The following is a 12,206-nucleotide window of genomic DNA, read 5'->3' on the forward strand; positions in this document are numbered from 1 at the left end:
AGTAAAAGTGATGTTGCACTTCAAGGTCCCAAATCACCCATGCTTGCTGATTGAGATGGATGTGACAGATGACCTTATAAATCATGCAGTGGAAACTTCCTCAGCTTGTGTCCCTTAGGAGAGCCATTCCACCAACTTATTTACCTGTCCATCGAGAGAGAAACTGTGACCAAGACAGAAACTCTTATGCTGCTATGCCATTACACATTTGGGTCTATTTGTTACTGTAGCCTATGCTAACTAATAAAGTTTTATTTTTTTAACCTTAGTTTTCCTTCCATTTTTGATATTATAGATCAATTGTAAATTTGAATACTGTTGAACTTGCAATGTGTTGCTTTGAATTCATGAAACAAAATATGATCTAATAAAAGGATTATATTAAATAACATATACTTAATGAAGAGAGTTCTAAGGGAGTCTATAGAGATTACATGTAAATATATCTCTTTATCCTAAAATTAGTGCTTGGTTCATATAGGTATAAAATAAATGTCCATTGTCTTATTAATAAATGATTCCTCCTAATGAACTCCAGCTTAACAATTCAGTTGCTTGGTTGCTTGTTGGACATTTCTAAACAACTGTCCTACAAGAACATCCACATGGTATTTCCAAAACTAATCCTCCTTACCAGCCTCTGCCTACTCTGCCTCCACCAGACTATCATTATTCTCTTGATTTCCCTCTTTTTATCAGTGGCACTCTTGAAATTGTCCTTCATTGACTCCCATAGCCAAATGTTTGTTCCCCTTTTTAAATTTGTTCTTTTTAGACACACATGGCAGTAGAGTGTATTTTGACATTGTATACATACATGGAATAAGACTTATTCTAATTAGGATCCCATTCTTGTGGTTGTACATGATGTGGAGTTTCACTAGTGTATTCATATATGAACACAAGGAAGTTATGTCTGATTCATTCTACTATCTTTCCTATTCCCATCCCTCTCCCCTCCCTTCATCCCCTTTGTCTAATCCAGTGAACTTCTATCCTCTTCTAGTTCTCCCGTATCTTTCCTCCTTTCAACCCCACTTTCCCCAATCTGTGTAAGACTGTTCGTACTATCTCCAATCTCCCTCATGTCTGAATTTCCACCCTGTGTTAGTAGTTCCAAGGCTTCTGGTTTTCTCACCAATGGTATTTCAAAAAGGATTTGAGGACCAGTATGGGATTCCCAACTTTAAATTTTACCAAACAAAAACATTTCTTAAAAAAAAAAAAAAAAAAAAAAAAAAAAAACAACCTATCACAAAACTGTACGCAGGGGCACATGCCTGTAATCCCAGCTACTTCAGAGGTTGAGGCAGGAAGATCACAAGTATCACTGATTTTTCTATAGATATTTTAAGATTTTTATTTGTTTATTTTTCAGTGTTAGGGATCAAACCCATAGCCTCATGCATGCTGATCAGGCACTCCACAGCTGAGTCACATCACAGCCCAATTTTTTCTGTACACTATTTAAACAGTGGTATATTGTAAAAGGGATTCAGCTTCAGAATGCAGGACAATCCTTTAGATTAAATAAACAATTTTACAAGAACTCATTGCATTGTCCAAGATCAGGCGATTGGAGACTCTCATGTAGCTTTGACCCTCAGGTTTTGATATTTTCTCTTATAGCCAGGTGAATGTTCCTGAACTCCAATTTTATAGTGTTTTTCTGATCAACAATAGGTTCCCTCTGGCTTATTTTTCCTCATCTTCCACTCAAAAGGGAGACACCACACACTACCTGCTTTGGTTTTAATATCTCCCCAAAGTTCATGTGTTGGAAACAATCCCCAAATTCATGTGTTTAAGGGGAAACATGGGGAGATGGGATCTTTGGGTTGTAATTAGGATTAGATAAGGCCATGAGGGTAGGGCCCCCTTGATGAGATTAGTGACTTTACAAAAGAGGAAGAGAGGTCCCAGCTACCATGCTCTGTCTGTCTTGTCATATAGTGTCCTCTGCCATCTTATGATGCAGTGAAAAGTCCCCACCAGACCCTGTGTAGCTGCCAGAACTATGTTTTGGATTTCCCAGCCTCTAGAACCATGAGCTAAACTTACTTCCATTCTTTGTAAATTACCCAGTCTTGGGTATTTTGTTATAGACACAGAAAACAGATTGACACTAACTTCCCAGTATTGTTTCTAATTTCCAGGCAAATTGGACCCCTATTATTCTATTTCCTTTTCTTTAACTATGTGATTCTGTTTCCTTGTACACTCTATCCTTTTATTTCTCCCAATTGTCAAAGCCCTACCTAAGATTTACCAAATTTGATGCGACTGCCTTCTTGAAACCTTTATGGTCCATTCTACCCACACAAATGAGATCTTCCCTCTCCTTGAACTTTCCTAACATTTAAGTGTAGCAAGTTGCTGCTTACTTCCATGATTGTTTATTTACACCTCCCACAAAATTAAAATAAATCCTTGAATAGAACAATGATTTTGCCAACCCCTCCATTATTTGAACATTAAATATTCAATATATGTTTAATGACATCATAAATGTTTTGGCCATAATAAGCACAATTTAAAAATCACCTCATAGATTCCCAGCACCACACATATATGCACACTCACATACTTTAGAAACTTTTTAATAACTTTATCTTCAATGTCAAGTGAATAGCAATAAAGTATTGGGGAAACAGGGTTTGCTAAAACTTCTTTGTTCTTTCTAACCTGAGGGAAACAAAAATAAATTCTGGTTTCTAAGACCACACACAACTTTTCTACTATGAAAGTTTTAATTTAGGCTCCTACCCAGGAATTATCTTCTTTTATTTTAGGCTTCTACTTAGGATTTGAGTTGTCTTAAAGGCAATTTGTAGGAGAAACAGGAATTATAGAACTCCCTAACGCTAATCTAATTTTATGTGTATGCCCATTTTAGTGAAGGTACATGAATTTTATTCCTTTAGTTTTTTGCATTTATCAAAGAGTAAGAAGCATCTGGGTGAGTTTCTGTAATCCTAGCTACTTGGAAGGCTCAGGCAGGAGGATCACAAGTTCGAAAGCAGCTGGGGCAACTTAGCAAGACCCTGCCTCAAAATAAAAAATAAAAAGGTCTGAGGGTATAGTTCAGTGGTAATGAACCCCTGGATTCAATCTCCAGTACCAAAATCAAAATAGCAATTAAAAAAAGGCAAGAAGGAATGAGATGACAAAGCTTATGTATTTCACTCTTAACATTTGAAGAAAATCTGAGCATTTGTACTTTCATGCTGTCTTTGACCTAGGAAATCTCTTTTCCCCTCACCCCCAAAAATAGTCTATCAGTATGAAAATCAATTTGTGAATTTATTATTTTTGATATATAAAAATAATTTTATTTTCTTAATGCAGCGCAGTAGACATACAATTAATAATTCCCTAGAATGTGCAATATATAAATTATTCACATTAAAAAATTTGAATGGAAAATCTCATATGCAGGAAATATTTAAAATATACCTAATTTTTAATTCATTTTTGACAATATATACTACTAGCTTTATAAATCTGAATGAATATAACATGATACACATTGGTGTGAAGTACACTTATGGGTCCGTTCCAGGTGCTTATCACATCATATGAGTAACTTGCTCTTCACTTTGGTCATTGAAATGCCATGTACTGAGGCACCAGAGTGAATCTGAAAGATACTTTCAGAAGTACATTTATCACAGTGGCATTGTGAAAACTTCTGTTTCTTCTGTCTTCCTTTATAGTGAGGGGGCTTTTCCTCTTTAAAAGCAAGAAGACCTTCAAGTCTGTCTTTCGTTGGAATGGTTTGAGTGTAACATGCTTCTTCTATGGCTAATCCTGTTACTAAATCAACTTCCTTCCTTGATTAATTGCTAATTTTGTCTCTCTCATTGCAACAGGTCCCTGAGGTAGAAACTCTCTTGGCCAGGTCCAGGGTCTTTCTGCAGACAGCATCTGCCTCCTGCTTCTCTTCCTGACCATCAAGCACTCCTGATGAGCTCCTTGAGGAGAAGATGAGCTCCTTGGCCAGAGACATTCCAATGGAATGTGGTCATTGCTGAGGTCCCCCTCCACCAGGAATAACTTCCAACTTTGTTTCAGTCAGGCCCATTTTTGCAGAGGAAACTGCTACTCCTGTATCACAGGCTAGAGTCAATTCGAGACCACCACCTAGTGCAAGTCTGTCTGTTGCTGTGATGGTTGGCACTGGTAGATTGGCAATGTCATCAATTACTGCTCTTATTTTGGAGACAAAGGGATCATCTTCACTGGAATGCGTTTTGGTCTTTTCCTTAAGGTCAGCACCCGCACAGAATATCTCTGGGACTTCACTCCTAATTATGTCATTCAAACTTTCTTAATCAGATTTTAAAGCATACACAGCTTTCAATAGCATTTTTATAAGACTTTTACTAGGTGCATTTTTGCTATAAGGTCTGTTTATTCCAAGCACTACGATTCTCGTTTTCACTTGTGGTTAACAGATTGTAGGTGCTCCATGAGCATGTGTCAAAGTTAAATGACATGAGCAGTATGCTGTTCTCCTCTTCACAACCCCTTTAGTTTTTCCCAACACTGGGTTGTCTTCCTCCACATGCCACACCCACAACTCCTCCTCTGTCTTAGCCTCAGAGCTGTATCCCCTCCCTGGGGAGGGATCCCCGACTGCCGGCACCCAGCCCGAGGCCCAAACTGCCCAGCCCAGCCACTGTGCTGCAGTCCTGCACAAACTGGACCGGATCTTCCCCATTCGTGTCAGATGTGACAAGCAGCCACCAGGTGGAAGTGGCCAACCTGCAGGGCACCGGAAGCCCCCAGTGCTGCAATCCAACATCCAATTTGTGAATTTTAGTTTTATTGTAATTCTGTGGTTGTTAGGAAATTTAGCAAAGATTGGGCTGAGTATGTTTTAGTAAGCCCTTAACGTTTATGGGGAGCATGAAAATAAAAGACAAGCCTACAAAAATATGGGAACTTCCCATTTGGAGTCTGAATTTTAGTGGAAGTATGTGGTAAGAGGCTGTTTATTTTTAGTCTTGCACTATAGCTAGAAAGACACCATGATTAATGTATGAATTAATATATGAATGAATGACTTCCAGTTCTAGTTATGGTTGAGTAGCTGGCATTGGACTCACCTTTGTGATGTAAAATACAATACAAGAAAAATTATGCAGAACAACAATTTGCAGGCACTGGACAGCAACCAGGTGGGATTATTATCAGGGAAAAGAAGCTTCATATTCCTCCCAACGCAGAGATGTATCACCTAAGCAGAGAGCATCAGTGTCTCTGAGCTGAGGAAAAAGAGATCAGAGTTCAAGGCTCCTGACACAGCTGGATTTGGAGTGCAAACTCACTTAAAGAAGGTCACAGAGAAGGAGATCTCAAAACTGCATAAAAATGACCTCTGATATTTGATCACTGGTAAGATCTGTAAATGCAGGGGGAAACTCCAGGAGTCTGACAGAATAGTTTCTGGAAGGCTGAGAACTGGTTAGAGATCAGAGGTTGTACAATGGTAGGGATACACAGTTATGCCTAGCCAAATGTAGAATTACAAACCTTTTGGAATGCCTGGGAACTTAACAGGAACTCCAAAAAGATCACATAGTTGGATTAAGGACATGAACCCGTAGTGCTACACAATGTGGGTGAGGGACAAATTTAAGTCCACCCTACCAGAACAAGATTCAGCACTCAGAGACATATCACATAGAGCCCTTTCACTGTGTTTTCTGGTAGACAAAAGCAAAGCAAACAAAACAAACAAACAAAAAACAACAAAACCCCCACTGGACATGCAAATAAAAGGGAGGGAAGAAAACCCACCAGTAACCGTGAGAAAAACCAATAAATGACGCAGATCCAGAGATGATTCAAATATTGGAATAAGGACTTCAAGATAACTATGATGATTGTGGTTTTTTAAATTAGAAGAAAAGATGGACAAAATGCATGAAAAGATAGAGTACTTCAGCAGAGAATATGAATCCACAAATATGAATCATGGACATTCTACAGCTGCAAGTTGAAATATCTGATATTAAGAATTATTGGATTCAATCTAGATTCAAAGATAGTCATAGAAAATATTTAAACTGAACTCAGAAGGGAAAAATAAGGGAAAATCAAAGAACAAATAAGAAGTGGGGTACAGGCGAAAGGTCTAACACATGTGTAATTGGTATTTCAGGAGAGGAGAGACGAGATAAGCAAAATCCCCAGAATAATAGCTGACAATTTTCTTAATCTAATAAATAATAAAGCTTAAAGATTCAAAAAGCTTCACAAACCCCAAGGAGAACAATAAAATCATATCTAAATACAGCATAGGCAAACTTATGAAAACCCAAGATAGAAATAAAATCTTAAAACCTGCCAGAAAAAAAGGTTATAATATCTCTGGGAAACAACAATAAAGTTCATAGTTGATCTCTTAAAACTCCATGGACAGTGAAAGACAATGAAATAACTAACATCTTTAAAATGCTGAAAGGAAACGAAAAAGCAGACAAAAATCTCATCTACCTAGCATTCTGTACAAAACCAAAATAACAAAAAACACCTCCAAATAGGAAAGTGAGAAAAGATAAAAGTCCTCAGACAAATGAACTGTTAAGTTCATCCTTAGCAAACCAACATGGTAAGAAATCCTAAAGTGATTTATTCAGGTTGAAAGAAAATAACCCCATGTGATCACACTGAGTGCATACAAAAGGCTAGTCACTAGTCTTTTGTGTCATGACAGGTATTTATGGGGTTTGTAACAGGTAGGAAATAAAATATGTAAAAGTAATAAAATATGTTTGTGGGGATAAGTGGGGATTAATTTATAGGATTCATGTGTTATTTGTGACAGTGACATCTGTACTGTAATAAGAATACATTTTGTAAACTCTATTGTTAACTTAAAGGACTGATAGTAAAAAGAAAACCAAAAGGTTAAATGGAATATTAAAACCATTAATCAAAAGGCACGAAGGAAAGAAGAAAAGATAGGAAAAAGAGAAAACAAATAGCAATGTAATAGACTTAAACCCAACTTAATTATTTCATATTTTGGGTAAATGAAAAGAAAACACTTGATTAAAAAACATAGATTGTCAGGTTTTTTTTTAAAAGAAAGATCAGATTATATGCTGCTTACAAGATACACACAAAAATACGAGAGCAAAAATAAATATAGTATGAGAAGTTTGATCAAATATGTCATGCAAACTAACCAAACAAAGCATATAGATTATATTAGTATCAGAGAAAGTAGACTTTAAGGCAAGAAGTATTACTTAAGGAGGGAAATTTCATATTAACAAATTTTCATATTAACAGTTTACCAGAAAGCAGTCTGAACTTATATGAAGCTAAGAACCTAGTTCCAAATCCATAAAGCAGAAGTTAATAAAAGGATAGACAAGCTCACGATCATATTTTGAAAATTCAACTCTGTTTTCTCAGTAACAGGAAAAAAACAATTAAGTTAAAATATTGCATAAGTAAATACTATCCACCAATTTCTGTAATTGGTAATTATAGAATATTACACTCCCAAACACAGAATATACATTCTTTTTAAGTGTACATGTAACATTTATCAAATAACATCTACCATAAAGCAAGTCTCAGCAAATTTCAAAGTTTTAAAAATATACAGTGTACAATCCTAAAAAAAAATTATTAAAGGGGATTTATCCAGTGGCAAGAGCTGGTTGATATATAAATGCAATAATTATTAATAATTAAAAAAATAATTAATGAAATTTGCCACAGTACTGAAGAAAAAAATCCATATTATTCTTCCTGTAGATTTTTTAAAAATAACAGCAAATATCAGTTCATAATGAAAATATCTCTAGATGAGGAGGAAGAGAGTATCCCCAATTTGATCTATAGATTCAACATCATCCCAATCAGAGGGCCAAGAGAATTTATTGCAGTGAATCAATAAACTGATTCTAAAATTCATATGGAAATTTGAAGACCAATGAAAAAACATCTTTAAAAAGAAGAACAAAGTTGGGGGACTTATTCAACTGGACTTTTTTTTTAATTTTTAAAATTTTTTACAGGCTACATTTTGATTCATTGTACACAAATGGGGTACATCATTTCCATGGTTGTGCATGATGTAGGTTCATACCATTCGTGTAATCATATATATACATAAGGTAATGATGTCTGTCTCATTCCACCATTTTTCATACCCCCTTTCCTCTAATTTCCCTCTACATAATCCAAAGTTCCTCCATTCTTCTCTCACTCCCCATACCCCCCAGCCCTATTATATATCATTCTCCACTTATTAGGGAAAACATTCAGCCTTTGGTTTTGGGGATTGGCTTATTTCACTTAGCATGATATTCTCTGATTCCATCCATTTATTTGCAAATGCCATAATATTATTCTTTTTTATGGCTGAATAATATTCCATTGTGTAATATACCACAATTTCTTTATTCATTCATCTGTTGAAGGGCATCTAGGTTGGTTCCACAATCTAGCTATTGTGATAATGCTATTGTAATCAAGTACAGTGGAGTGTTGGCCTATTGACAGATCATAGATCAGTGGAACAGCATAGAGTCCAGAAATAATTCCTCAACATATGACAGTTGATGATTGACAAAAGATCTAAGGTTAGTCATTAAGAAATGAAGAACCTTTTTAATAAACAGCATTAGAAAACTATGTGGAGAAAAACGTATACTTCTGTCTCATAGCATGAACAAAAATTAAGTCGAGATGAAACATATACCTAAACTTAAAATCTAAACCGTTAAAATGCTTTTTATAAAAACCAGGAGAATATCTCCCCAAATTTGGGGTAGGCAAACATTTCTAATGGGACACAAAAAACATTAACCATAAAATTTAAAACTCAGAAATTAGACTTCATAAAGAGTAAAAATGCCAGGTGTGATGGCACATGCCTGTAATTCCAACAAGATTGCAAGTTCAAGGCCAGTCTCAGCAACTTAATAAGGTCTTAAGCAAGTTAGTGAGACCCCGTCTCAAAATGTAAAAAGGTGGGAGGGTGGTGCTGGGGCTGGGGCTCCGTGAATTAAGCACCCTCTGGTTCAATCCCCAGTGCCAAAAAAAAAAAAAAAAAACTGCCCCTCACTACCATTAAGATAACAAAAGGCAAAACTCATGTGACTGGAGCATTCTCAATACACGTATTTCCAAAGAACTTTTGTAGGAGGGAACTCTTCTAAACAAATTCTATGAAGCTAATATCACCCTGATACCGAAACCAGATAAAGACACATCAAGGAAAGAAAACTTCAGACCAATTCCTTGATGAACATAGATGCAAAAATTCTCAGTAAAATACTGGCAAATCACATACAAAAGCACGTTAAAAAGGTAGTGCACCATGATCCAGTGGGTTTCATCCCAGAGATGCAAGTTTGGTTCAACATATGGAAATCAATAAATGTAATTCACTACATAAATAGACATAAAGACAAGAATCATGATTATCTCAACAGATGCAGGAAAGCATTTGACAAAATATAGCATTCATTCATGATTAAAACACTAGAAAAACTGGGGATTATAGGAACATACCTCAACATCATAAAATCTATATATGACAAATCCAAGGCCAACATCATTCTAAACCACGAAAAACTGAACACATTCCCTTTAAAGACTGCATCAAGACAGATACCATTTTCACCACTTCTGTTCAACATAGTCCTTGACTCTCTAGCCAGAGCAATTTAAGCAATAGAAAGAAATTAAAGGGATACAAATAGGAAAAGAAGAGCTAAAACTGTTAGCCAAGCACATGTTCTATATTTAGAAGACCCAAAAAACTCCACCAGAAAACTTATAGAACTCATAAATGAATTTGGCAAAGTAGGATAAAAAATTAGCATTCTTAAATCAATGGCATTCCTATACTCCAGTGAAAAATCAGCTGAAAGAGAAAATAGGAAAACCATTCATTCACAATAGCCTCAAAAACAAAACAAAACAAAAAAACCAAAAAACAAACAAACAAGCCCTGGGACTCAATCTAACAGAAGAGGTAGGTGAAAGACCTCTACAATGAAAACTACAGAACACTAAAAAAAATGAATTGAGGAAAGCCTTAGAAGATGGAAAGATCTCCCATGTTCTTGGATAGGCAGAATTAATATTGTCAAAATGGCCAAACTACCAAAAGTGCTATGCAGATTCAATGCAATTCCCATCAAAATTTCAATGACATTCTTCATGGAAATAGAAAAAACAGTCATGAAATTCATTGCAAAAATAAGAAACCCAGAAGAGCCAGAACAATTCTTAGAAAAGTGAAGCAGGAGACATCACAATGCCATAGCGCTTAAATTATAGCATAGAGCTGTAGTAACAAAAACACTGTGGTATTGGCACCAAAGCAGGCGAGAAGACCAATGGAACAGAATAGAAGACAAAGACAAACCCCCAAAAGTACAGTTACCTCATACTAGACAAAGGCACCAAAAACATACGTTGGAGAAAAGATAGCCTCAACAAATGGTGCTGGGAAAACAGGAAATCCACATGTAACAAAATGAAATTAAACCCCTATCTCTCACCCCGCACAAAACTCAACTCAACATGGATAAAAGACCTAGGAATGAGACCAGAGACCCCGGACCTACAGAAGAAAATGTAGACCCAGTGCCCTAACATATCCGCTCAGGAACTGACTTCCTTAACAAAACCCTTAAACCACAAGAAGTAAAATCAAACTGAAAAGTTTTTCACAGTAAAGAAAAACCAAGAGCGTGAAGAGAGGCCTACAGAATGGGAGAAAATCTGTGTCACCTGAACCTCAGATGGAGCATTAATCTCCAGGATATATAAGGAACTCAAAAAACTTAACACCCCCCCCCCCCAAATAGCCCAATTAATAAAAGGGCAAAGGAACGGAACAGATGCTTCACAGAAGAAGAAATACAATTGGTCAACAAATATATGTAAAAATGTTCAACATCTTTAGCAATTAGAGAAATGCCAATTAAAACTACACTGAGATTCCATCTCAGTCCAGTCAGAATGGCACTTACAAAGAATACAAGTGACAATAAATGTGGATGAGAATGTGGGTAAAAGGTACACTCATACGTTGCTGGTGGGAATGCAAATTGGTGCAGCCATTATGGAAAGCAGTATGAAGATTCCTCAGAAAACTAGGAATGGAACCACCATTTGACCCAGCTATCCCACTCCAAAGGATTTAAAATCAGCATACTACAGTGATGCAGCCACATCAGTGTTTACAGCAGCTCAACTCACATTAGCTAAGCTGTGGAAACAACCTAGATGCCCTTCAACAAATGAATGGTTAAGGAAAATGTGGCGTATATACACAATGGAGTATTATACATAAAAAATGATTTTATGATATTTGCCAGTAATCTGGAGACTATTGTGCAAAGTGAAATAAGCCAGTCTCCAAAAGCCAAAGGTTGATTGTTTTTTCTGATACATGGAAGCTAACCCACAATAAGGGGCAGGAGAAGAATAGAAGTTCAGTAGATTAGACATCGGGGAATGGAAGGAAGATGGAGTGATAGCAAAAGGAAAGAAGTGGAATGAATCTGACATTCCTATGTACACATATGACTACAGTGACTCTCACCATCATGTATATCTACAAGAATGAGATCCTAACTAGAATAAGATATATTCCATGCTTGTATAATTATATAAAATAGATGCTGCAGTTATGTATAACTGAAAGGAGCCAATAAAAAAGAGAACTTTTGTTGATATGAACTCCACTAGTGTCATAACTATAAAGTTCTAATAATAAAAGACCTCTATCTTAACTAAAAAATAAATGATGTTAATTTAAAAATAATAATAAGAGGAGTTTGATTAAGAATATATGAAAATCCACTACAAATCAATGAGCCAAGAATAACAGTGTTATAAATGGGGGAAAAAAAACCAAAGAGACCCTTGATAAAGGATGTATAAATGGCCAATAAAAACATGCCACACATGGAGATTTGGGAGTTGGGATGTAGCCACATGGATTAGAACAAGGAATCAGAGTCCGAGCTGGCAAGGAACGCAAGCCCATGGTGGGAGGTCCTGCCTGGGTATCGGAGGCTGGGGAGGGTGAGGGGCATTGTGGAGGCAGCCCCTGTGGGGTGTCAGAGCCCAAGCAGGGTGAGAAGCCACCAATGTGGAAGGAGCACATGGGGGGTTAGAGCAGAGGAAAGGAAGTAGCTGTGACCAGGGACAGCCCA

The 12,206-nt window shown here is 36.5% G+C and overlaps 1 pseudogene across 1 annotated transcript; it reads right to left on the bottom strand.

Annotated features, from left to right (window-relative positions):
• Nucleotides 1-782: 782 nt before the first annotated feature.
• On the bottom strand, nucleotides 783-5,733 carry LOC306655204 (methylglutaconyl-CoA hydratase, mitochondrial-like; annotated as a pseudogene). Its single transcript has one exon. The product of its transcript is annotated as a methylglutaconyl-CoA hydratase, mitochondrial-like (transcript).
• Nucleotides 5,734-12,206: the final 6,473 nt, after the last annotated feature.

This window comes from Sciurus vulgaris (assembly GCF_902686455.1).
Source record: "Sciurus vulgaris genome assembly, chromosome: 2".
Taxonomy (NCBI): Eukaryota; Metazoa; Chordata; class Mammalia; order Rodentia; family Sciuridae; genus Sciurus; species Sciurus vulgaris.